The 23942-nt window shown below is 37.3% G+C and overlaps 1 protein-coding gene across 5 annotated transcripts in view; it reads left to right on the forward strand.

The window, feature by feature from the left end:
• LOC119658453 (zinc finger protein chinmo) overlaps positions 1-23942 on the forward strand; it is a 93547-nt gene that overhangs the window by 10157 nt on the left and 59448 nt on the right. Inside the window, exon 1 of one of the 5 annotated variants that reach the window (XM_038066120.1) lies at positions 13306-13323. The exons of the other annotated variants lie outside the window; for them this stretch is intronic. The gene's annotated coding sequence lies outside the window, so the exon portion shown is untranslated. Of the gene's footprint in view, positions 1-13305; positions 13324-23942 lie in introns of those variants that run through there. 5 annotated transcript variants of the gene reach the window in all.

Below are 23942 nucleotides of genomic sequence, written 5' to 3' on the forward strand. Positions count from 1 at the left end.
TGAATAATTTTTCTTATAAACATTATATTCAAAGTTCTACTTAGCACTACTCTATCTATACGTCATTTCGCTAATTCACTACTTATTTGTAGGTTATTATTTTGTGTAAACTGCTATCTTCGTTATCTTATCTGATATTGTTGGGGGAAAAATCTTAAGATACGATAATGCAGCACAGAATTGTGGAGCGAAATTGAAAACTTCTCAGAAACTTATGAGACTATAAATCAGCAGCGGCCATATGCAGTTACAATTGTTTCGTACAGTTGGATATATACGTTAATTGGAAAAACTTCGAATTTATTATACAATAGTTTGTGTATTTTTAATTTTTATTGAAGTGAGTTCACAAGAAGATAATTGTTTGCAGAATTGCTGGTACTAATAAGAAAATATGCAGATGATAATGAGGACCTACCTGAACATCACTAAAACTCAGAATAGATTATTAGATTCTGTAGGGATTTTCTGAACGAAATGTGCCGCAAGACGATCCACTTTTAATCATCATCCCAACTATATTTTTGGCCAATTTCTATGATATCCGAGTTGCCTAACATGTCATATGAGCTTTTACTGACAAGTCCTTTTGATTACTTTGTAAATTTGTCGTTTCATTGGTTCACTATGCTGCTAAACAAAGCAGATAAGACACCGATGTGCCTCATGGATTGATGCTAGATTTCGGTGTTCCATCCCTTCTAATGAAAATTGAGTTTAATTTTTGTTTTTATGGCACTGCAATAAGAAGAGTTGAGAGAATGCCTAGCTTGTACCAGCGTTAATTCTAATGAAATTTTTCCATTATTTTGAAGGTTAGGTTTGACTATTTGGGGAATAGGATGCCTAGCTAAATACGGATTTCAATACCAGGTTTTGTTGAAGCTTTAAACATAAAGAAAAAAAGCAAAATGGCAGAGACAAAGCCGCCTGATTTAGTCACTGTTCATGCTAGACTGGGTCGTTCATTTTCCTCTTTCACTCCTACTCCATGGTTCTATAACTATTTCTTGAGTATCTAATATTATCCTAATACTGAAGATACTCAAGTTTCAAACAATTTAATTATAAGTTTTGTGCTCATAACTATTTTGATTAAATGTTTCTATAAATCGACAAGTTTTCTTTGAAATGTTTTTGAGTTTTTTTTGCAAAAGCAGTTGTTCTGATTTAAATTATTTGGAAGTAATTTCGTGTGTCTAAGCTTATCCCGATAAAAAATAAACATGAATTCTTATCGAAAACTATTCCCTCTGTTCCAAATGGGGGCTGCATATATGTTTTGTCTAATTTTCAATTTTAAGTTAGCCACATGGCTTAGCTTTGCATAGATGAATGCTCTTGTAAATGAGTCATCATTTATATTTGGATGTACATACATATGTGGTCACGCAAAAAACGCCGAATGAAAAAACGCATGCTGCAAAATACAATGATAAGTATATAATGCTTCTAACACTAATGAAACCTTTGCTAGTGCTGTTTGTTCGCATACAAAATAGCGCAATTCCGATTAGTAGTGTAAGCTAGGCTGCGTTTATTCTGTATTTTATAAAGAACTGCGTAATTCATTTTGGTGCATAGGATTTTTGAGGAAAAGGAAGTAGATAGAAGTGGGCAGTATTTCAGTTAAGGTTTCCAAGGGGATTCACCGGTGGGTTTGATTGATGAAGATTATTGAAGTTCGGCGTATCGACGTATGTAGATGATATGGTTGAAAATCAAATTTCCGCCATCCATGACAAGTTTAAGCTGTTGGGGTGATTATCTTAACGAATTCAAATTATTTAAGCCAGGAACATATCGTGGCCAGCAAAAAGTGGTTGCGGCCTATCCGCATAGGAGTTGTTTTTTTGCTCCAAAAGACCTTCACGGACCGAGCATAGAAAACTGGTGGCATGCTATCATAAATACACATACTCCCATGTGGAATTACGTCATCTAAAGAAGCTAGGCGACTTCTATGGAATTCTTACCAGCCATGTCGTTGAAAAAGCTTAGCTCGTGCATTTTTATTGCTGTTTTCCTATGTACTAAGCACATATGTGTATATTTTCAAAACTTAAAATTCATCAATGTATTAGGTTCAAAGTTTCGCCTTGAAAGATCGTCTAATATTCGTCGCTTCACTTATAATAATGATGACTTTTTTCTTGTATACCAAATCTATTCCGTACGCACACTCGTGCAAAAACTATTGCAAAACATTAGATCTGGGCACTTATCGCCTTAAAAGAAATGGATTTTGTTAGCTTTGTGTGTGGTTCCTCTCAGATATATTTCTGGAGCTTCTAACCTTCCCAGCAACTAGAGATAGTTTCGATCTTAGTTTAGTAGTTTCAGTCCGAAAGCTTGCAGTAGTTCTGCGCTAGGCCTGTTTTCTAGTTTCTAGCGGCGCGAAATACACACGAGAAGGTATATACAACTGTGTGTATGTGCGCGTGGCGTGCATGTACGCATCAAACGCTTGCGCCCGCAACTTTACAATATCGAAATAACAGACCAACTTGCAGCACACAAAAAGAAAAACCTTGAAGCTGTTTTTTGCGCGCAAGAGCTTAAGGCTTTCCTAAGTTTAAAAATACTAGCGAAGAAGATGAAAATATGCCTACTATTTTTTTCTAACGCAATGGCATGCGTGCCATTGTTTTGATGTATTCTATATTTTCGGAGAGCTTTACGAATGCGTTCCTTCTTGGAGTGTGCGTAGTCTGTCAGTGTGTTACATCTAAATTGGTTAGGTTGGGTTAGTATCTTTCTGATTAGACATTATGTTTTCTAGTAGTACTATCTATTTCTTTGGCGCTTTGCGGAGATGATGAAAAAAGTCGCTAATACATCCTATGAAATTACTACAACTGAAACAAATGGTAAACGTGGAATTGCATGATAGTCGTGAGTTGAAAAAATGTGATTGAAATTCTGGACATTACACCCTTTTCAAAAATTATGCTCTTTTTTGGGGCTGCGGAACATATTTTTAGTTTTTTACATTATCGACGGAATATGTTTTTCGTTCTTTACTTTTCGATTGTTCCCCTACGAATTCTCGATCGGGATTTTAGTCGATTTCGCATTCTATTTAGTCGCTACGTTGCCAGGTTTAAATCTGTGAGACAGTGTCTAGCTTTAATCCTGTATCGATGAACGAATACCTTAGTAGATTTATAGATACTATATTTGATCTATGTGAATATGAGTGTGTATTGGGTTTGCACGACAATCTCCACCTTCCTAATTAGTGGTTGCTTTTTTGTCTGTTGGCGAATATTGCAGCCTAAATTGCAATTAGATTATCAAATACGGTCGAATAATGAAAATTAAATCCACGGTGTTAGTATATATTTTTAAAAAAGTGAAATTGAATTTGAGAAGATCTTAATTTTTTGATCACTATATTCTACCATTAGGTGTTTTTTTATATTTTATCGACGTTTTCACAAATGGCGTTAGCGGAACTGCATGCGTGTAGTTTAATGATGGTAACGCACTTACGTACAAAAAAGTACTGGATGCAAGCTTGACATTTATTCAGCGTTTCTATAGTATAGTTCCGCAGTGGAAACCTTTTTTTCTAAATATGTTGTTTCTTTTTCTTCAAAAAAGAGCACAGATTTCTTTAGAGGGGTTAAAAATAGTGATCCAAGCTAGCCGCATCATTAGGAGTTGACTACAAAACAGTTTCCAAATAGTTGAATATAATAGGTGTAATTGAAAATTGAAAGTTTGAGTACCGTAGAAATTGAAATAGACTAGACTAATAGCTGTCGAACAGCTCCATTTTATTTGTGGACACTTACTTCAACGACCCTTCGTACTGGGAAAGTGGTTACATTATAATAACCCTAAACTCAGAAGACGGTAATCCTGCTCAACCCGAATGAATCTGGATTCAAATCGCCCACAATTGATGCGCTTGAACCGAGAATTCGGTCGCTATATGAGTAAAGACAAGATAAATTGGATTTACTATATGACTACGGTCAGCTCCATTTTGCACAATCACTGAAAGTGTCTTAAACGCCTTTTTTGGCTATTGTTTTTTTCCGATTGATGACACATGACCTGGCTGAGCAGTGCTACAGTTTCTTACAAAGATGAAAAAAAATGGATGTTTGCCGCACCTCGCACCGGCACCTCGATGAATCAGATATGAAGGGTTTGGTGCATTATTATGTGAGGAAACTTTAGTGGATGGCTGCTCCACTTATTCATGGATAAGAATTCAATTGTGCACTTATTTTTAAGAACCGTATACACATCTAATTTGTTCTGGAAAGCATTGTACCGACAATGGTCTACTTCCGTTAGTATCTGGCTTGATTGTGAAAGTTAAGCATTATTTAGCAATCATGCAGAAATTCACTTAAAACATAAAAACAAGCCGGAATACCCGAAGCTGGGCACTTCAGGTATAAATTTTTTGTGTTGAATTTATGTGAAAAACTTTCTATGTGCATTTTTCTTTTCGCAGTTAGCTACAAATTCAAAGAAATCCTTCATATATTTCCAATCTTTCAGATATACATATTGAAGATATTATAGATATTATGCTCAACCTAAACAATCATTGTCTATTACCACATACTGATGTGTACATATATATGCGCATATACCTATCTAAACTGATAGCACGCACGTATCTACATATATAAGTACAAAAGTTAAATACCGCTGATATTAATGTAGATATATATTCATCTGGATGAAACACTACTTACAAAAACATTTTGTGGGTAGTTGGTTTCGATCACAATGTGGAGACGACCTCATCAGACGCTGCCTCGCGCCTCTATCCTACAAAGTAGCGTGACCGAAAGCGGCTAAAGGTTGCATCTTGCTTTTTTTCTTTTGTTTAATTCACAATCCGACAAGGGTATAAATTATATTGTCCGAAACCGCCAGATTCGCACCTAAACTGCTTTCATCTAATACAGCTACTTTGTTAGGGTTAGGTGCCATTCACCATTTACTGAATGGTGGAGCTAGGCGCTTCTTAAATTGGTGCGGCCCGCCATTAATAGATGCCGGACTCAGGACCATTGGAGTACAATGAATTCACGTGGAATACTAAATTTGACCTTCTTTTTGTATCGATGCATTACTGCGATTTTTTTCAGATTTCCCAATATAAGAAAGAAGTACTAATTGAGCCCTTTCGTTTGATGCCCTACATGACCATATTCTTTGAAACAGATGTTGCTCCTCCTTGCGCGTATATTAGGAGACCCTCCTTAAACCCAAATAATGCACGTGTAGAAGTTCAAATTTTGCGACAGTCGTTTCGGAGTAAATCTCGTGTGACAGACGGACGGACAGGTATTGAATCGATTTTAGTAAGGATTCACACAAAACCTTAAAAAAGAATGAGGAGCACCAGCTACTTCATATGTGGCTCCTTAATACTACATGCTACCTATTCAAGTTAATTATAACGTAAGCATCACATTTCCATGGCTTGAAATATAGTTAATTTACACGAAGGTGATAATGCAATTTTGTTACTAATTGTAACATTTGCAAGAAATTTTCCAACATTATGGGCTGTCCTGTTCTTTATATATCTGCATTTGGTACTTCTACGATTAATTTAAGCCGGTTTTGTGGCCCATTTTAAAAATTTGTTAATATACTATTATTAAGTTTTTTTGAGCAGAAATCGGAGTGGGATGTACTATCAGGCCTTGATTTCATATAGGCGCATCCATCATTTTTAGATTTTTGGGCTAAGTGGTTTCTGAAAATGAGTTCTATCTCACTTGAAGTATATATTTCTTTACCATTTACTCGCCTTTGCACTATGGTCTGAATGCTCAGAAGCTTTGGCTCTCCTCTGCCTCATACATCCTTATTTTGCAACGGAAGCCGAAATTAAAAACTGCCTGTGATTGAGGCCTCTTATTTGATACCTTCACGGATACATTTTACATCCTCCTTTTGAATGCATTGAGAGCCGCTTTTAAAATTCCACGGACAGTAAAGGGAGCTTAATAAGGTTTTGTTTTATACAAAACCTTAAAAAGAAGCAACTAGTGGTAGCCAATATTTTCAGTGAAATATTGTTTCGGCTGAAAAAAAATAGTGCGAACTTATTAAAAATGTGTGGGACGGGTTGATTTCAGGTCAAGTACGTTTGATATATGTACATTAGGGATAAAAAAGAAAGCAGCTGACTGATATGAAAACAAATGCTTATAAAAGGATAGTATGTGAATTTTTTTATTCGGCTTTTACGCTGCTTGTAGAATTGTTTAAAGATCGCAAGATTTTTGTTTTTCTATTATAAAAAAATTGTTCAAATGCTTTTCCAAACTTAGTCAAGAAAGCAGTGAGTCAAAGAAATGGAAACAGTCTCTTAGTACTTATTTTAGATGACTGATAACGAAAAAATGTCAAGTGATGTAAAAATGTTTATTGTAGAAGAATGTGAAAGAGGAGCAGGTTTGAAAGACGTTGGGAATGTTTTAGGGTCTCTCCTTCACCGGTATGAAGAATGCATGCGAAATGGGAAATTACTGGCACCAAACACAGACAAGAAGCATGTTGGCGACCATCAACATATCAAATAGGGATTCAGTGACCTTTAGTACGAATTATCTAGAAAGATCTGCCCAAAACTAGTACAGATATTCGAAAAGCATTGGCCGAAAACCATAATATTTAGGTGTCCAAGAATCTATGGTCCTGTAAATTTTGGAGCAATAACTAGAATGGCAATTATCCCAAATCTCGTTTTTTAATCCTTGTTGCATTGACTGTAAATTATCATTAATGTCACCACCAACAACAATATTTCTATGTACAAAAGCTCACATTTTATATTTTTTAAATAGATTTTTCGTCTCTATAACGAGAACCACGTAACTATGATGATAGAAGTGAAGCTTTGATAATCTACAACAAAAGGTTACACAAATTTATTGCAGCTTGCATAAAAGTAAATCATTAAATAAGTAATTAGCAATGTTCTTCTCTATCCTTCAGGATGCCGACCGACAGAAAAAACAATATTGGGTCTAATTCTATCGAGTCTGGAAGGTTCAGCTTGAGGCAGAACTGTCGATTGATGTGTAGTTTACTCGTAACCTTCATACCAATGAATAAGAGGTCTATTAAGCATACCTGCGGTTTTTGAGTACCAAGGAGGCCCTGGTAATTTACTGTCGTGTAAGGGTAAATACATGGCTCTCTTCGGAGATAGATTAATTGAGGGCTCAAATCAGAGCCCTGCCGTGAGCAGTAGAGAGGTACTGGATTATACTGCCAGCTCAGCATTTACAGTAGTGGATACGATGCTAATGTGACACCTTTTGTTGCAATTGAGGAGTACGGCTCGATTTGTAAAGCACAACTTTCACCATTGAGCCCGCGAAATGGGCTTAACCGCGCAACTGCCATAGCACACACAAGGTTGTCGAATTGATGATTCCCCTGGAGCATATCCTCTCAGAAGGTATTCCGGTTCCTTTGCTACCAGATAGCCTCTTGTAAGGTTTCGTGGCAAGTTCCACTTTAGGATATCGATATTCCGTTGGAAAAAATGTATAATTCCTTATCTCTGAGACTCGAGGTATTAACCAAAGCCAGCATAAAATTCCCAAAAACAGCGAATTGCAAAGCCGGAAATTAACTTTCGAGAAAGTCTGTTTTCGGTTACCCTAGGAATAAAACAATTTATTTAGGGTAGGATAGTTTTAATATTTTTAGTTTTTCCATTTGCTTATTTCGCCACGTTCGATGTTTCGTGTTTGTTTGTGCCATTCATTCACCCCGACCAATGATGTGATATGTTCTTGTCTATACATTCTTCCGGTAACAGTTAATTGAAACTAGGGCTAAAAATTAAACATTCTTATCCGTCTAGCATGCATTCTTTGTTTTTTTTCTATCTATTTATGTATAGACGCAAAGTTTTTTGTTGACTAATGTTGCAACGTATCAGCAGAATTGATTGTACCGAAAAAAGTGGGCCGTCATTAAAGAGTTAGCATCAAACTAACTCGTAGACCATTGTACAAAGCCTGCGCCGCCATAACAAAACGGTTCGCGGTTCAGAAAAAATAAAACTTATCCACTAGTAGACCGTCTTAATTTTGTTAGCAACAAAGTGCGTACGATGAGAATATTGTTTCGTTATTGTTGCCTAGTGCAAACCAGACACATCAAAGTTCCGTTAGATGCGAGCAACTACGTGTGTATGTCTATCTGTGGGAAATGCAATTATCAGGTTCTCGGTTCTGCGAGCAACAACAATGAGAGGTGCTAACATTGCGCATAGCATTTTAATTCCAATGCTGGGCGCTTGTAGGCTTGTCTCCCCAACTCATCGCTAAAATGCATGCTTTCTTATGTCACCAAAAACTTTTTGAGATTGTTCGGAGCGCTTACGTTGTTAAAAAATGTGCCTAAACTAGTGTTGCATATGTTAATTAAATTAGTATCCTTGTTGCAAACATTCTTACCTTATTAATGCCACTGCAGAGGCTACCATTTCATTTCTTTAATTGTTGCGTACTCTAGTAGCTTGGCATTGTTTCAAATTGCCTTCTAAATTATCATTCATTGCGAACCTTAGAGGTATGTACAGTAGTAAGACAATGGCAACCTCTTCTTGGATCCGTCCGCTTCTAAACTTTCCAGTTCCCAGTTTTGATGACACTCAATTAAAGGGCAAGAAGATAAAATATCACGTTTAAAGCAGTGCCCAAAGGTGAAATTCAGTGTAGTACGGTCGAGTGCATTAAATGCGAAAGAAATAGAATGCACGCAAGGTTTGTTATTAGTCAACATGCTTAGTCTATTTTCGTTGAATAGGTGCATATACCCGAAAAAAGCAGGAACAGTGGATGCATTGAAGACAAAAGCGTATTAAATTGACGGGGCCAATTTTCTGGAGTGCCAGCATACGTATTATGAAGTTGGTCTAGCATAACTGTTGTTATCCAACGATAGATTCTTGAAGCTAGTAGGGGTCCCAGCCAGTACTTTGTTTCCCATTGCGCCGTTGATTCGCTGGGATAGAAAAACTTTGACTTTTTGCCTTGCTAGCAATTTTAATTGAAGTTACTGTACCGTAAAATCTTATGCATTTCGTTGACTTCAATAGAGCAACTGGCGTGTTATAGAGATAGTTCTGCGACGACATTAGCTACAGCACAGGGAAGAGCACGAACACGATTGCAGTTAGGTTTTCGGGCCCTTTCTTAAACAAAGACAAAGTATAAAAATAACATTTTTCTTTGTCCACGTTACTGGCGTTCTTTTATGAAGTGAAATTTTGATTCTGAAATGTCACTCTATGTTTTTTTGTTCAAAAGGCCATTAGGAAGGCTAAAATATATATCATACTTACTATAATATATTTTTAGTCATGTCAGAACTCTATAGAATATATGTCATAGTAGGCAAATCAAAAATGTTTTCTGCTTTCAGCAACCCTTTTCCTTAAACTTAAAATTACTCACTAGATGTTTGTTTGTAATGTTTTAAAAATACGTCATTTGTAATTATTAAATCGTAACGCTTTTCCAGGCACCATGTAACTCCAGTGCGCGGCATAAATGAGTTTAGGGTGCTTTTCGTCTTGTAAGTTATATACATTCGCTTACCGCACCCCCACTTGCAAGTGCACTGTACATGCAATAATGAATGCGAAGTCTATTTTCGCCTTGCCAATTAGCAAATTTCTGGGAACAGTAGATGCGCCAGATACGACGAGTTACGATGGCAAAGTTTTGTAGTAAAAGTGAAAAACTTTCGCTACTTCAGCATTTTACCTTGAACCTGACTCCGCTACATGTTGGATGGCCTGTCGGGAAAGTCTGCAGTTGTAGCGTAGAGTGAGATCCATCCCACTCTGCGTCCGTGCAATGCAATGCAAAGGGATACGACTGGATCTTGTTTTGCACTCTACAGCTATATAACTTGAATTTTATGTTGGCCCTCCTTCGTGTATTATAGAACGATGAAACTACATGTCTAGTAGTCCTTGCATCTGAGCGGAGTTGATAGTTTGAGAAACGCAGTTTTTGAACATTTTTCAAAAACCGCCATCGGGTTTTTAACAATTACATATCACCAGATGTGTTTGTAGCAACGTATATTATGCAGTAAAACAATCAAGAGACAGGGGGTTTTTCCAGTGAAATTCTTAATTGGATAACAACACAGAGCAGGCGAAAGCATGCCCAATGAATTGAGGAATTATGGTTTTCAACTTAGGACTCGGACTTTCGTTCCGATTATTAGCAAAGATGAGAATTCCAAATAAAATGATGAAACAATAAAAATCCTCAAGGCATGCTCTTTCAGGGGTGGAGTAACTCTGCAGTGTACTGCCAAACTTTATGCGCATTTCGAGTGAATTTCATCGATTTACCACTACTGCAATGGCTTAGTGGTAAGTTAGTTTTTGGGGATGAAAATTTTGCATGCACGCTAACATTGAGTGAAAGCTAATGTTTAAAATAGCTTGAGTATAATACTTTTGGGCTCGACTGGTTGTGACTGGAATTGGTGGCATGTCCAGACAACGAGTTCCTTTTTGCTACTATTTGCACGTATTGTCGGCTATACAGCTAGCTTTGCGGATGAGGGTGTTTGCCGCTAGTCATTGCATGGAACTCACCTCTTCCAATATTTTTTCTTTTATATTAAAAACCAACTTTGAGCCTGCATAGGAGCTTCACTTTTGGCTATCGTCTGTCTGAAATGGAAAGTGAAAAAAGCATGCAGTGGGACTGGCTGATTCACTTTCATGCCGACAGTACGGGACTCATCCTTATTCTTCTATATCCTTATCCACGAAATGAATCTGTACGAACCCATTCGCAACTTATTGCAGATGTACATATTATGATTTGGGTTTGAATTTGTTAACCCGTTGGGTGTTTTTATCGCTTGTATATTTGCATTCTGTTGAAAAAGGGAATGATTTCATACCGTCTGAGACTTTCATTAAAAACTTCGCTTCAGATATTTGTACTGTTTTCATGAATTTTGTCTCGAAGCAATTTTTGGCAACTGCATTGAGACGGTTGAAAGATTAGTTTGCGGTACATAGCCCAGTCATTTGTTTAGGCCATGCGTGCCTCTAAATTGATATCAGGGAGAATATCTGAACAGATTTTACTTTCAATAACTTGAAAAAATATCTGTTTGGCTGTACAATGATTGGGAATCAATTAGGTTCGGAGAATAGACACCCCGCCTTATTTTCATTAATGGCGGAAATCATTTTTGTGGAACAATCTAACAAAACTCTCAAAGACAGTTTTTGGAAAAAACTGTGTTTGAAATTTCAACCAAATTCAGACTGAAAAGACGCCATATTGTATGACGTCACAACTCGATCCAAGAAATTTCAGCAGTCCGGTATCTCGCAGTTACTCTTTAAAATATAAAACTGCCAAAAATTGTCTTCCCGCGTGAAATGTCAAGGAGGGCGATAAAGTATTGTTCGTGCCTTGCTGCACAAATAACTTCACAGAAAGCTTTTTGGCCATCGTCTGACGGAATCCAGTTCGTTTGGAGTCAGGTTTAAATAGTGAGAATCATTTCAATGCGAGTTAACATTTTTCAGAATTTGACTCTAATCTTAATTGATAATAAACGATTGGGTTAGAATTTTATGTCACTATTATTCAAATTCAAATCAAGTGACAACCGGCCCAAGGTTCGAATTCCGCTTAGTGTAAATCGACTTTTATTGTGGCCTGTGAATCTTTCAGAAACGTACGTTTTATCGCTGCCTAGGAAAAGATGCGAGTGTAGTTTCTGGTGCACCTCTGTTCGGGCATTATTTCCGCCAAAGCCGGGTAAACATTGTCCTCGAGCATTAACTGCATTCCCCCCGACATATTGAATTTTCCGTTTTGACACCTTTATATTCGTGGTCGCTGTACTTGCCAGAATTTGCTATATAGGATTTCGTTTCAGAACCGAGGGATTCCTAAGTCCGCCATCCATTTAATGGTGGTTGGAAAGCAACATACTTCATCGGTTGTGATCCACAGAACTCTCATCCTTGGGCAAACACTCAAGTTGCAAAAAATATGACTTGCTGTTTCGTCTACTGGTCCGGCCCGCCATTAAATGGATGGGACACTTAAGAATCCCTTAATTCTCAAACAAAATCTTAGTTTAGCCTCGGCCGGCTTAGGCCATGAATTTTACACGGCGATTTTTGTCATCTTTATAATTCATAAATATGTCGTGTTTTCGAATTAATAGAAGGGAGCAAATACCAATTTATAACCACTTCGGTCACGCTGCAGGTCATATTTGCTATATAGTTTGTTACTATTACTGCCGAAACGTAAAGTAAGTTCACGCATCACCTTCCTACTTTCCTGTTAAAAACTGACTGATTACTTAACAAGTAACAAGTAGCAAACACTAAAGCAGATGCTTTCATGTAGTTAAGATTCAAATTGCTCGTTCGATGACGTCACATGAAGTGTCAGCCAATCACTGTGTTTTCTTTTCCGCCTTGTGAGAATTTAATTTTTATACCATTGTAATTAACAAATGAGTGTTCGGAATTGATTTTTTAAGTTCTATGTTCCTACCAAAAACTATCAGAGGGTGTCTGAGTTCTTTCTAGATTTCTCAATTGTTATTTTTGTAACTTGAGGTATTTCTAGGTTTTTAAACTGTTACGTCAAATTCAACGGAGGCATGTTGTTTTATTATATTTGCATTGTTGAGACTGTTTATTAGCGGCATTGCAATGATATTATCTATGATCTTGGTAGTTTTGCTATACCATCCTAACGGCACCCAACAGAGCCTATTTCAACTTACAAAAGCTGTTCCACTCGAAACGTTTCACCATAGAGTCAAAGCTTCTCATATACAAGACAGTGGTCTTGCCAATCTTCATGTATTCTTCGGTGAAAAGAATCTTGCGAAGAATTTTTGGCCCGCTACAGGAGGCTAGAAGATTTTATGTCCGATAACACGACTGTTTTGTTTTTATAAAATTCGGCAAATAGGCTCCGGTAGGCGGATCACTTCTCCGTGTGAGTGAGGATGATTTAACTCAGAAAGTTTATAAGGGTACATACTGCCATACTGGTAGAAATAGAAGACGCGGCAGACTCTGCCTTAGATCGAGCGATGGGGGAAAATAAGCGGGAAAATTGTGCCCTAATGTTTCAACTTGTTTGGAGGGCATTATTGCCTGAAATTGCATGTACCCAGTTCAGTGGACTGTAGATATTACCTGTATGAACTACACACCTATCCTGAGATTCCGACGACATTTCTAATGAGCTGCGATGTCATGCCCAGTGCTATTCGCTCCGCCAATAGATGTAATAGGTAGGTGAAAAAGTACTGTCGCATTTTTCAAGTAACTTCAACAGAATTAATCGAAATATTGTCCATTCTTATCGATGGTTTATTGCCAGCTTTTTGGTAGTTATGATCCCATTTTCATAGAATTTCTGTGCTTTGTGGGCAAAAAACTCGAACAAGTGATTTTGATAGTCACTTTTTGAATTCAATTTCTTTCCTTGTAGACAATTTTGATGAGACCGGAATAAATAAAAATATGAAAGTGCTAGGTCTGGGCCATACAGTGAGTGGGTCAAAACTTCTTAGCCAAGCTCCTCCATTTTTGTCGGGTGATAGAAGATGTGTATGGTCACGGGATTTCGTTAATTCCAATCACTTTTTCTTGTTTTGCTTATTCCCGTTAGTTGTTGGCAGTACAGTTCATGATGGATTCTTATTCTTACTTTTTGATCCTGGCTTTGCAACTATTTTTGGAGCTTTTGCTTGCTTTTTCCACGACCGCTTTCTTTGTGTGATCCATTACTCATCCTCATTCGTTCAATGGGTGATTGTTTTTGAATTTTTTCTACAGCTCATTGCATGCCGAAGTTCAGTCTTGTTGACAAATCCAGTGTAATGCAAATAGTTATATGATTAACGTTTAGCTCCTGAGCAATTTCGTGTTCGCATGTGAATTTTCATGCAGTTTTTCCAATATTTCGTCGACTTTTCTTGATTGGCCGTCCAAAGTGAAGTGAATATTTGACACCGAAGTTTCCTGAACAAAGTCGCTTGACCCATCGTTGTGGTGCACATATTGTTACAGCATCGTCACCATAAACTGCACAATTTTTTTCATGGGCCTGCGATGCATTCTTGCCTTTCAGGAAGTAAAACTTTTTCAAATTTTCACAATGGAACAAGCTCCAAAGGGTTCATCTAAATGATGCATTTTCTTGGCGCGAAATATTCTTCTGAAAATCGGTGCGGTATTGCTGGAATTGTGATAATTCGTAAATTGATCGAATATCCGTACAAATTTAGGGACCGGCCCCAGAGTTACTTTTCTTTATTTTATTTTACACTTCCGATAATTGATAATGCCGCTATTTCGTAACGAATCGTCAGTCCCTTGACCATACGGGATATCGGAATTCTACCGTATTTTTTTTATTTACCAGTTTTTCTAGGATTGCTGGTATTCGAATAAAATCAATTCTTATAAAATGAACCCCGCATAAGTATGCTAGTTTTTCCGGTTGCAGATATATATAAAATACCTTTATTTTTATTAATGGATATACTCATAAATTACTATAAACCCACGAATAGAATATTGCTTATTTTTCAGAATTTTACATAATTTGGATGATAGCGAAATTCTGCTGTTTTGCCAAATATTTTTATCCATCTCCCACACAAACGATAAGTGCATATATGTTGAATTGACCTTGACATAATTCCTCAGTTTCATGCTACGGTTTGTATTCTAAAAATGCCTCGTGTGCCACTGCGTTAAGCTGTTTCGTTATCATTCATCATGTGGTCCGATCACTCGACCCGTTATTCTTCCCTCTTCATCTATGAATTTAGAGCTATCAAATTTTGGTAACGTTCTTGAATTCCCCTTGAATAGTCGTCGAGCACGTGTAATATTTCTGTGGTGATATATGATAAAAATGAAACCACCACAATTGAGTAAAAGAGCAATGTTTACTCAAATACCAACTGCATCATTCCAATTTTATCGGCGTGCATTTCGCAGTTATATGCCCAGTGCAAACGCAAAAATACAGCTAGTGGATTCGACAAAAGAAAAAAAGACCTTATTGTTGGTTTGATTTAAGGGGGCGTTTTGATCAAACGGGATTGATTTTATTGGAAGTGAGCTCTGCCATGCTTCAATAAAAGAGTTCAAAAATATTGTTTATACTATGAAATAAGTGGGAAATACCTACATGTTTCTAAATGTATCTCTTTTTTGAAAAGTTGAATCCCTTGCTTTGTTAAGGTTTTCCTAGGAATATGAAAGAACATTTTTTTTGTAGTTTCAATTTAGTTTTTTGTTATATTAAAAAATTTACGCCTCTATGCAAAAGTTTTCCAAAAATGGTTTTCTGTAAAGGGACCGTGTATTTTTAAGCTAAGGGTCAAGCGTCTGATATTGCGATAATTCATTCTTTTCGCGAATTTCCTGCATTGTTTGCATCTTCCCCGAAAATGTATTATAACAATTATGACAAGGGCTGTTGAGTCATGGCTTTATACAAATGCAGTCTTCATTAGGCGCCAATGGAACTGATTGCCATTCTTCAATACACCTAAGCACACACAGTTTCGAGCCGGGAGTGTACTCACTTAAAAATTGACTCAGCCATGAAAACACACATGCCGCCGTTCACAGAAACACTTGCCTTGACATTGAAAAGGCTTCATCTTGTTTTGTAATTTCCTTCTTTTACCTTTATTTGTTTACCATCTACTCGCAAAGGGGAGGTGTTCGTTGCAGAATAGCTCCCAAGTTCGAATTGATGCGATCGGCTTTGCATATATGCAGTTGCGGTGCATCTTTTTCCATACTTATACACTCCCATGCTGAGATTATTCTCTTAATTGTGAACTGTCGGGCGTGGGGATTTCGTTTTCGCAAGCCTCTCTAGCGCCGTGGGGGGTCATAAGCATAGTTTCACTCCCACTCTAATACACTAGCATTTGGCACGGAGAATCAGGTTGCAGCTCCACCTTTTTGTACGTGAAAGCGAAAGTGTATGTGCAGCGCATTGCATTTTGCAAATTGCACATGCAGTCGAGTGCGTTCAGCAAATGCACTTCAAGACTATTATGTACTAAGCCCCACCGCTGGCGACAGACTGTTGTTGAACTGGTGGGGAGTCGTTGCTTGAGTGCCGCCCTTAAGACGTATTCGCACTTGTTTGCGTTGACCGGTATCGGACCGGTTCTCAGTCTTATGTATACAATTTTGCAATATTGCATAATACAAAAAACGGCTTAATGCACCAATTTATGTTGTGCTTGGCGGATATTAGTAGCTCACTTGGCTTTTCATCGGGGGAATGAATGCAAAATTCAGTGCTCGAAATGAACTGCGAGAACGAATACGCGCCTTTTGAGAGAAATTGATTGCATTTTACTGTGACAGTATTTTTTACTGAATGAAATTGAATGAAATAGGTTTATCTTAAGCTTGAACATGCGAATTATTTAACGGGCTATCCAAAGGGTGAATATGTATTCTCCAAAAGGTCAATGATATTATGAGTTCGTTTATTTAGAAAATACCTCATAGAAAATAATCGGTCTAACGTGCTCTTAAAAGCTGACTTCATGATCACGACGGGGATATCATTGAAATCAAATGAAAGGAAATGCTCAGATGATCTCTTTTCAATCTGCAATTCCATCCATTTCATTATGATTCATTGCGTATTTCCTGAGAAAACATTCAAAAGGACCGAAATGAGCATGCATTAAAGCAGGAAAGTTCTTAGACATGACATAGTCCAGGTTGATCCTCAAGTTGCTTTTGAAAAATAACATTATGAGATCAAGGCAAACCAGAGATATTCTGTTATAATATGAGGTGGAACTGTCATTGAACAGTTCTGAAACATTTATGACATAAGAAAGATGACGAATTCTTCCAAAGAGCATGGTGCGAAGGTTCGTATTTATGGCAGCTTCCCCGCGCAAGCGCTTGGTAAATTGATTTGTCTTACCAAAATTTTGAAGGCTGAATTGATTGCGTAAACTCAGTTTACTGATTTTTGGCGGCACTTTACTCGAAAAGGGCTCCGCAGGCAAAATTCGGTGGGCTATAATCCCCACATATTATGAAAGGGATGATTTCGTATGTATGTATGAAGTTTAAGGGGGGAGGGAGGGCAATATAAGCACGAGAAGGTGTACGAGTGAAATCCCTTATGAACCAAGTCTTGATATTGAATGCGTAGTGAGCGGGAAGGGGGGGGGGGTGTAATAAGTACAAACTTAGAGGAAGATGGGCATTTTCAGTAATTACCCAATCCAAAAATCTGAAAAAAAAAATCATTGTGATGATTGTGTGTCTATATGAAATCTAGGCCTGAAAATACCTCCCATTCAGATTTAACGTCTAGTGTGCTAAACACTGCTCTATGCAAATGGTATTTGAATATAATGACCTGCCAAAAGTGGAATGATCGCCTTTTGCAACACGGTCTCAGACTAAATCTGAGTAAACCAAAATTTTCAACGACGCACCGCAATGAAACAGGCACTATCACTGTCAGTAGGTTTAGCTAGAACTGAGCTTAGCTAGAATATCGCGGAACAATGCTATCGGCCCATGGTGAGCTGTATTATGAAATTGCTTCACGCATCAGAGCAATTTAGATGAAGTGGTGTTCCGCAACTGGTGTTCTTTGTGACCAGTGCATCAACGAACGTCTGCAATCACCAATTTATCGCAATATTGTCTGTCTTGTAGCCATTTATGCTATAAAACACAATAAACGAAGAGACGAAGATTTCGCATTGGACCATAACTACATTCGAAATGCGAAAAATCGCGTATTTACAATTAACTTCATCTCTAATATTTTGGCACAAAATCATACCGTTATATAAAATGTAGGCCTCAAAATACATCTTGACCAGATTACTGTTAATAATACTACAGGGTGCGGCAGCATAACTTACTTTTTTCAAAACTCAATAAAAACTATTGTATGTATCGGAAAATATTTATTCATTTTTGATAATGTAGGTACATGTCTAAAGTTTTTATTTACATTGTTTTGAAGATCAAATCTGTTAGGTGACGTCCCCCATTCTCCATACATTGCGTAAACCGATTTCTGACGTTTGTCATGACTCTTGTTAGCATAGCAGGTGTTATGTTGGCAATTTCTTCTTGGATGTTGGTCTTCAAATCTTTGTAGGGTTCTTGGACGGTTCACATAAGCGCGGGATTTCAAAAAACCCCATAGAAAAAAATCACAAGGGGACAGATCGGGAGAGCGTGCCGGCCATTCCAAATCGCCTCTAATTGAGATAAGGCGCTCTGGAAAGTGTTCCCTCAAAACAGCCATCGATGCTCTTGAAGTATGTGCTGTTGCGCCGTCTTGTTGGAACCAAGTGTCCCCCAAATCCAAATTTTCTAGCCGTGGGAAAAAAAATTCTGTAGCATGTTTACATACCGGTCCGAATTCACTGTCACTGTAACCTCATTTTCCTCAAAAAACCAGGGACCAATAATTTCAGCTGAGGAAATTGCACACCACACTGTGACTTTGGGTGAATGCAAAGGCTTTTGATGCAATTCTCGAGGGTTGGTGTCAGCCCAGTAGCGCATGTTTTGTTTGTTAACCGACCCACACAAATGAAAATGGGCTTCATCGCTAAAAAAACAATAGCACCCTCGGGAACGGCATCAAGAAGAAGCTCACACGCGTTCATCCGAGAATTGAAGTCACGTTCTGAAAGTTCCTGCACTATCGCCATCTTATAGGGATGAAAATGAAGATCACCACGAAGAATTCTTCTCACAGAACGATCGGATAGTCCAAGGGCAGATGCGTGTTTGCGCGCAGAACGCCGTGGCGATCGCAACATTGACGCTCTCACTGCTTCAATGTTCTCAGGTGATCTAACGGGCCGAGGGACTCCAGTTCTTCCTTTTGTCGCACTTGCAGTTTGTCTGAATGTAGTGACCCATGTAACAATTGATTTGCGGTCTGGGACGGGAGCCAACGGGGCTGTGTTGCAATAACCGAACATCCGCTTGAAAAGTAAACCTCAACGGCAAAGGCACGCTCCTCACTATTCCAACGCATGATGGCGACTGAACCGTGTCGGGACAAAACTTTACAGTATCCCCTCTTGGACATGGCCACTAACGCTTAGCTATGACATCAACTAAACGGAGTGGCGCGCATTTTAAAAAAGGAAGTTATGCTGCCGAACCCTGTATATTACCAAATTTCGAAAATTAAGCAAAAAGCCATCATATTGAACACGATACTGAAAATTTTGTTAAAAATCCTACTATCGTTAACAAAGTTAAAATTGTGTGAATTTATTATATCCAAAGGTCATACAATGATACATTAAATTCACACACATTCGCAAATTATGCCCTACTAGCTATGTACATTGCATTGTCCTGAAATATTCTTATATGTATTTGAAATGCACAAAATCTCGCGGTTTGCCAACTTATACTACTTATAGTTCAGTAATAATGCACCTAGTTTCTCAATTACTATTTAGTTATAATAGACGGTCGTTTCTTTATTTTAACAAAATCTAATTTCAAATCAACCTATATCTTTAACTTTAGATTTTAATCCTGTAATTCCAGAAATTAAAAAAATGTAATGAAGAGCGCACAAAGCAGGTTTACTTTTTAAGCGATGCCTTACATTTTGGGGGTGCGACAGCTTTACGGTCAAACAGACTCAATGAGCCTCAGATTATTAACGTCACATCTGGTTAAATTATAATATGGTAATATGGTATTGCTTGCTATACTACTCTTTGAAATATAATTCGGTCCATCGATCTAGTTAGTAGATCGTCTAGTTATCAATGTCCAGTTTTACATGCTGGTTTCTTGTTGACTTGTTTTTTGCGCTCGTCGTTATATTTTTTTCATTACATGGAAATACTGTTTTGTTGGCACGGATGTAGGCTATGACTATGGAAACTCACATCAGTATCATAGTTTTAATATTTTTTCAGATTTTTAATTTCTATTTGAGTCCTACTGCCCCATATAGTGTCTAACTTATGTAATTTCTGAAGCAGAAAGTTAAATTCTGCATTAATATTCCATCTTGACAAAATAATAAATACTATATGGCACGATGTGACACAGCTTTGTTGAAAACAAAACTTTATTAAAATCGGTTCATTGTCTGGCTGTTATACGATTTTTTTCAAAAAGGGCCGCATCCATTGCTACGAAATTGTAGGAAGGTTGGAATTGTGAACCCCCACACATGCGGTGAATTATATTGATGCATGTTTAACTGGGTTGATCTCCATATGTTCAAAAGAGGGGTGCAAAATAGTTTTTCATCGAATATGATGTAGGCTATCAAATGAAAGGTCTCGAAGAGTACTTTTCGAGCCAAGTTTTCGTTTTGAAATTGGTTTCAAAGGGAAGGAGTGCGGGGGTCCGAAAGGGGTCAATTACTTCAAAGCCCATTCTCAGAAGCTACCGATCCGAAAAATCTGAAAAAAATTAAGGTGGTCCATGCATATGTTATCTACTACAAAATACTCTCTATTGCGATATCTGCTCAAGTAAGCTTAATAACAGTATATTATATTTTAGAAGTTTACTGCGAACGCCCCTTAAATTTATCCCAGATCTGTAAAATAGTGTAGGCTTTAGTATGAAGCAGCCTACTGGTGAAAATCCTGCTATTGCAAACAAAGTTGCGATAGACCACTTTTACCCCTTTTACCTCTCTAAGAATTAAATTGTCAGTACCAAATTGAATTGAACATCGGGTATATTCAACAGACATACAATACGAGCCAGTATAAATGGAACCATTGTGTATCTCAATATTTTTACACTAAAGATCAACAAAACCCTTCATACCTGAACCGCCGAGCTTCTGGTTCCCCACATGTTTTTAATTAAGACACTTCAGTAGGGAGTATTCTCTGTGCTCAGGTAAAAGTTTCAATAATTCGTCTGCCAATGTTTATAAATCATATCCTGGAACTATGGAAATCATTTGATGAAAATTCCTCTTTAAATGCTTCCCGTGAGAAGTCACCACTTTCGAATTATTTTCAGGAAGGTTCCGTATGATTCTAAGTTTATCATTTAAAAGCACAATAACTTTGCACCAATAACTTGCAAATTCAATTTAACACATTTGAAACGGTTTTTGTAGATATCCTTGCGCTTTTTACTAAACAGTCACATGTATTATCGAGATATTAGGGTGACGAACGGGTAGAATACGCTGCAATATGTGCATTAGATACGACCTATCCTTTTTCCATAATATTTTCGGGTCTTTCTGGTTTTCTTACTGACAAATATTTGGATATTCTACCGTGTTTAAAATATATAAAAGGAATTTATAAAAAATAATGGAGTTATATGCATAAACCGGATAAGCTTTGATGGAACTTGCAACAACTCCCGCTGCATTTGCATTTCTGGTTTTCTCCTTGATTTCACTTTAAAGGAGCAACTGTGGGCACGTTTTGGAGAGCTATTTTCAACATTTACATACTTGGAGGATGGTTCCGATAAGCTGCTAGGTAAACCGAAACCTATTTGCACGCAAGTCCATTAAATTTGTGTGATATCACACAGTGCCAGTGCGTTTCTAGTGAAGGCGCAGCGGTGGAGCTGGCGTTAGAACGCACTCCCATTTCAGGGAAACGTTAGCTAGCAGAGCCATAGCTGTATTCAGGACCATATACATTGGCACTGGATCGATAAATGGCATATACTTGCTTTAAAACTATACTTGCTTTCTATTTTCCAAGCAGTTGTGTTCTCTTCTACAGTGCTCACATTTGTACATCCCCCAACCACTATGGGAGAAGGTGGCCAGGGCAAGTCGAATAGTATGAAGTTGATGAGTTGAGGAAGAAGTGCGTAGAGCGTTGCGTTGCGTGTAACACGCTTTGTGCTCTACTTCTATATTTTCGAATTTTGTACACTTTTCCTCCTTCGAAAATGACGACAAGTTTTACTCTTCTCACTCGAACATTATATAGCTTAGTTCATTTTATAATGCAGTAGAGAAAAAGGAAGTACGAGTGACATTCAATGATATTTTGGAATTTTATTTGGTTGCTGGAGAGAAAGGTAATTCACCTGTTTCTGATTCCTTTATCGTACATGTAATCTATATGCGACTATATATCATGTGTTGTTCATTTTAGGTAGGTAGTGCATAAAACCAATAGATTTTGCATTACTGGATGGTTATGGTTTAGAATTAATAGAAAGAAGTATAAGATTGTTTCAAGCTGTAATATTTACGTTTATACATTACGATTACACACTCAAAACCTTAATGTGTAATTATAGAATGAACTTTCAACACCAAGGCTCTGTTTATTAACTGTGTGATCTGAAAGGAGTAATAACATAAAGATTACTAGTCACGCCGTTCAGAGCAATTATGATCCGATTCTATTTTATGCCAGAAATACATTCATAATTCAGGCAAAGAAACTTCTCATCAATTATTCCTCCCAAATCTTGATATTTCTAATGAAATGAAATTAGCCCAAACGAAACATGGTATTTATTTTCCTTAAATTCAGGATGTCTTCATGTAATTTTTCTTGTATATCAGCAAGTGATAACCCTTTTACAAGAAGACAAACACAAGACAAATTGATTCGGAAGTCGAATCCTCAACCTCAGATCGAGAATTCGGAACTTAATTCAATTTGTTTCCGAGGGATGGATTTTTTATCTGCGAGATTTTTATAAGCTCTCCTTAGACAATACTATTTACCTATAGATTTTTTTTTCATCTTACTATGTTACTATACTTACGATCGTGGATCACATATAGGAGAGGAGCGATTTCAAAATTGTAGTATGTTGAGGTGTTGGTTTTGATGTCGCAAACTATTTTGTACGGGGTAGGGTATCTTTCTGAATCTTTATTTTAAAGGTTGATTGTCGATTGTCGATGTTAAAATTGTTTTCTCTGAATGTTTTGGGATATAATCAGGTCTTCATTAGTATATATGAGTTCCTTGCGGAATTGAGAGGTCAACAAATATGGTTTTACAGAGAGATTCATTCTCAGGAAATATTCAATCGAAAAATCGGAAAAAATCCTTACATAAAATAAACAAATTAACTTCATTTTAAAAGTACAAATTGTCGCAACAATATTAATCCTAATACATGGTACGACACAAAATATTTCATAGCTGAAACGCCAAGCTTCCGGTTTCCAGACATTGTGTCATTAAATGCCAATAGTGTCGAGGATTTACTGAAAATGAATTAATAAAATTAATTCTTGGTAGTCTAAGGAGATCCTTTCTTTATCAATAAATTTTAATTATTAATTCAAGTAGTTTAAGAAAGAATTCTCCTGCAGTTTCTAAATTTTCGCCTTCATCCCCCGACTGAAGAATTTACAATTTCTTTGCTTTTTTTTAATGAAATTTTCCTAGTTTTCATAACACTTTATATTTTGTGAATAAACATATTTTTATTAGGGTTAATTCCAATCTCCTATCTTCTTTAAATGCATTAAAGAATTGGAAATTACAACTTTCCTGGAAATAGCTTCAAACGCGAAAAGGAAAATTTTTATTCCACACATTCTTGCTGATATTATACAACAGGAGTGCGTACATTTTCCAACTGAAGACCCTGAATGCTATCTATCGTATCCTGCACATCTAGGAAGAAGCTATTGCACGCACAACGAATGGTAGAAGTTGCGTGTAGTCTACACACCCTGCGCTATATGGTGATAAGCCCGTAATGCATACAAGGACGGCCGATTTTAATATCTATAAAATGGCAAACTGGTTTCTTAGCAATGAAAGAGATAGGGCGATGCGAGCCTGAAATTGTGGAAGTACATCGAACGTATTTACAACTACCGATAAGGCCTGCACCAAATGCGGAATTTTCGCCAAACGCGCAC

The sequence above is a fragment of the Hermetia illucens genome, chromosome 1 (genome assembly GCF_905115235.1).
Source record: "Hermetia illucens chromosome 1, iHerIll2.2.curated.20191125, whole genome shotgun sequence".
Lineage (NCBI taxonomy): Eukaryota > Metazoa > Arthropoda > Insecta > Diptera > Stratiomyidae > Hermetia > Hermetia illucens.